The following is a 4,903-nucleotide window of genomic DNA, read 5'->3' on the forward strand; positions in this document are numbered from 1 at the left end:
AACCTAACATGAATATTGACTAAATTTGTAGATTGATTACCATAGCAGGCCAAACTAAATTCATACAAAACAGGAATACCCAAGTATTTCAGACATTATATTTTTCTCTTCCTGGCATTTCTTGATTCACTAGAGGTAACTTTAAAATGTATAATTCACTGACCTAGAGGTTATTATGGGTAAGAGTATCTAACTGTAACACAGTGATGCATTCTGGTCTTTCCTAAATGCAGAAGCAACTGCAGGGATGATATCATATATGTACTGTAAAATCTGAAGGTCAATATTGTAGACTCATTACTCTAATAACAATTCCTGGAATCTCCTAGAAAGAGTCTCTGTAGGCTTTTAAGACTTGATCTTTCCTCAGAAGTTTTTTTTCGAGTTTAGTAACAAGTTACTGGTACAGATGGAGAAATCACTAGGGTATAATTATATGGCTTTTTTATGTAGGAAGTCAGATCTATGATCAGCATTGTGATTCTTGGCCTTCAAATCTATTCAATAAGATTTTCTAGTTCTTCCAAAAAAACATTAATAGTAGTTTAAGACATGAAATCAGTAAACATGATACCACACATGATGGTAGAGTCTGTGCTACAACATTTAACTATATTCAAAATGCAACTCTAGCAAGGCATCAAGGCTTCCACTGTCCACACACTGCTATATAATATCCTGAATTGTAACTCACAATATCACCGATTGTATTTTATATGTGTTTTATTTATTCTTGTGCATAGTCAGCAATATAGCTGCAATGCTCAATATTTAGAACTTCCTAAGTTATAAACTGGTTATCCTACCTGAGATCCTTCTGGTGATCAAGTAGTGGTATTTAGTGATATGTTAGGAAATCTGTATTTGCATGCAGTAGGAGTGGTACCATAGCACAACAAGTTTAACTAATAAAGTTGAAATCAGCTAATAAATTTACATGTTTTTATTGTCAATTAAAATTTACATACATACTATGACATTCATTAAAAATTAAGCAGATGGATACAATCAGAGATAATCATGCATGCCACTTATTACAGAGAATATGATGCATTGTTAATTCATAGGAACTGAAAGCATAATTACTTCTATCAGTGTAATTGATGGGCTTTGTGTGTGCTGCTTTGTCACATAAATTAATATGAAAGAAAATTTCCTCTAATTTATTGGCACTCCAGCAAAAAAAAGAATACCAGTTAAATTTGCAGAAAATCTGGAAATGTATGGTATGGGAAATTTCAGTAGTCATTTTTATCATCTTTCATAAACTTGTTTTCTCAATACCAGTATTTAACTTCAGTGCAATTAGTTAGCTAATTAACAAATATGTTCATTGGCAGCACTCCTAACATTAATTTTTCACCAGTAAATATGTTCATTGATCATAAGTACTCTATACGTATACTAATTACAAATTTAAATTGGAGATGTAGAGTAGCTAATGATAGCTATTCAGCCTGTCCTGGCTTAAATACTTTATAAACAACATATCTAAGAATTGTTAAGACTTCATAGTTATTTTCCAGTCTTCTTGATGTTACCAGCCAAATATCTCTCATGGTACTGTTTGCCAAATAAATTCAAGATGATATTGATACCTTGATATCCTTGTTTCTATGTCCTGAGAAATCCAACAACACAATGCAAATTATGCTGGTATTAGTTCAGTCTGAAGAACAACATTTCCTGACACCCTTGGCTCTCTTGGCAGTGTACAGATGGAATCCAGACTGACAAGCATTTGGCCTCCTCAGCTAAACATCTTTACAAGTGTTTCTTTCTCATGGCTGTTCCTTTATTCTGTCCATTAATCGAGCCTCCATGTCTTGTGCATCAGCATCTCCATGCTTCAAATTGGCAGTGAGGGCACTTTAACTAAAGCTTATCGAATAAGCTTTAGACAAAGTGACCACACGGCCATTTTGAAGTGTGGGGACACTGACACATGAGATGCTGTGTACATTTCATTAAAGCATGCCCCCCCCTCCCCCCGCCATTCCTCCACTCCCGGAGCACATGTAAAAATGCCCAAAATGTCTAATCAAGATAAGCAGGAACTTTTTTAGCAGTGTAAATTGACCTGTGTGGAGCTCTGGACTGCCATGGCTTGACTGCTTCTGTTATAGTCTAGCCACTAATGTGGGTATGGATATTTCAGTTCCATTGCTGATTTAAAATGCACGTGAAATCTAACTATGAGGTTTTCAGAGTTTTGGCTCAAGTGTTCTGGAAGAGTAATCAGTGAAATATAAAGTATACCCAGTTGCTTGCTTGGGTCCCCAGTTTTTTTGAGTTTCATCTTTTGGTTAGTAGCTTTTCAAAGCTTCGTATTTCTATCCATTGTAGAAATATGATGTGGACTGAAATAAACAACATTAATCAGACTCATCTTTGTTTGTGTTTGCTTCACATAAGGGTTTTTTTTTAGAGAGAGTAGAATTGACTGCTGCCTTTCTGTATGTACAGTTCTTCTTATTATTTACGTATTTCAATATTTCATGAAACATGCATTCTCCATTCTTTGCGCTATAACTCCCTTTGACCTGACAAAAATGTATGACTAGATATTACTTGCCTCTGTAAATATTAGGATTAGATGATTACTTCAGATTTACTAGAAGACACATTCCTGTACATCACCATGTCATCCAAGCAATGAAGACAGGCTAACCCAAACTTGGCAACTTACAGCTGAATTTACAGCCACTTTTTGTTCTTTAGGGTTCTAATGGGTTCTAATGGGTTCAGGAAGGATGCCTAAGTTGGATCGGTATCAAAGGAAAGTGACTGATGACTATTGCTGTGCTTTCTTTGGTATTTTCTTTCCTTACTAAGGATTACAGAAAATCAAGAGCTAAAACTGCTTGGTACGTCAAGTTCCATGAAACCTAGACAAACAAGGAGGGAGAGAAGGCCCCAAAGATGGAAATATGTTGAGTTCTTAAGTTTTAGATGAGTAGTGAAGAAAGAATGTGCAAAAATATGTGTTTAAATTAGAGTATCAAAATATTCCGCTAAAATGAAAAGGAGATAGATTAGTACAAGAGAAACTGACTTCTACCCTGACTTATTTTAATTTATCAAGACCACTCACAAGGTTTGTATGTTTAGATAGAAGGTTGGCAACCTATGGCATGTGGACTGGATCCAGCCCACAAAAAGATTGGATCCTCTGGCATGCAGCAAGAGAACTTGGGAGTATGTACTGGCAAGAGCAAATTCTCAACTCTGCACTGTGAATTCTTCCATGTATGAGTGCTGCACGAGCGCTGCAATTGGGGTTGTGTGAAGTGGGCCATATTTGATTTGCATTCAGCCCAATTTGGGGGACAGTGATTTGATTAGCTGATTTGGATCACTGTCCTGATTTGATTCAGCTGAATCTGAATATGAAGATTCACTTCTGATTTGGAGAATCAGCGATTCAGCCATAGACACAGTTTTATATGCTTTTTCTACCTACCTTGAGGTACCAGGCGTGGCTTGTGAACACTGAGATGGTGGGGTGGATGGAGCGTGCTCAGCAGAGGACCCCCCGCCCTCAAGCCCTACTGGCTTGGCAATTGGCCACAGGGGGACTCTAGGTGCCCCCTAGACCCAGGAGGCACCAGTTGCCAAGCTGGGGGGTAGCGAGGTCCCCTGCTTGCTCCATGGCAGACCCAGAAGTAGACTGGAAGTGCTTCTGCTCCACTTCCGGGTCCACTGCCAAGCATGCTGGGGACCCCCTACACTCTTGTGGGATGCTCCATCCACCCCACCATCTCAGTGTTCATGAGCTGCCTGGTACCTTGAGGTATGTAGAAAAAACATATAAAGCTGCGTCTATGCCTGAATCATTGAATCTCTCTTAATTGAATTGGAGGCTTCTGATTTGATTTGGAGTCATTAATGGGTCTGCTGATTTGATTCGGATTCGGAGATCTGGCCACCGAGTCAGGCCAATTCTTCTCTGAATCAGATCAGTGACAGAAGCTTTGCAAAGACCTACTGCCCATCCTTTCCACAGTATCCAGCAGATGGCCACGCAGTCATCCCTGCTCTGTGCTAAGTGTTTTTCCTTTTCCCTGCTACTGTAGCTTCTGCTTGCATTCACCATTCAATGTGTCCCTGTTGGTGTTGGCGATGGAATTCAGCAGCACTTAGTGGCAAGGGTCAGTAGAGACTGTAATGTGGGGGGAGGGTCTGCATGAGTGAGAGAGTAGGCCTTGGCTGGGATACTTTTGAGGGGGCATGTCACTGATGACCCAGAGCTGTGGCTGGGTCACAAGTGATGATGTGCTAGTTGTAAAGGTTGCTGAACCCTAATTTGGATAAGCACAGGCACTTTTTGCTATCCCTGAGAGTATTTTCTAATGTCATGTTTTTAAATGGTTGAAAAGTAGAAGAAAAGAGAACCATTTTATCTCTTTGTAATAATAATAAAAAAGGCTTCGAAATGGCCCTTTAATTGCTTGTAGGCAAGTATTTAATGTAGTTGAACAACAGAGAATGGTATGGCATATAAAATAACTGAATGATTTTATAAGGTGGGGGGGAATGGAGTAAAACCTTGGGTGAAATCCTGAAAATAAACCTTCAAATAAACTAACTTAAAAAAAGTCTTTTTCTGATGAGGAGCAATGGTCTCAAGTGGCAGCAAAGGAGGTTTAAGTTGGATATTAGGAAAAGGTTTCTCATTAGGAGGGTGGTGAACCACTAGAACAGGTTGCCTAGAGAGGTGGTAGAATCTCCATCCTTGGAGGTTTTTAAGGCCTGACTTGACAAAGTCCTGCCTGGAATGATTTAGCTGGGGATGGTCCTGCTTTGAGGTCCTAATTTTCTATCATAGAATCATAGAATCATAAAAGTAGGGTTGGAAGGGACCTTGTAGATCTTCAAGTCTGACCCCCCGCCTGGGCGGAAG

This window comes from Gavialis gangeticus, unplaced genomic scaffold (genome assembly GCF_001723915.1).
Source record: "Gavialis gangeticus isolate Ggan-Ray unplaced genomic scaffold, GavGan_comp1, whole genome shotgun sequence".
NCBI lineage: Eukaryota > Metazoa > Chordata > Crocodylia > Gavialidae > Gavialis > Gavialis gangeticus.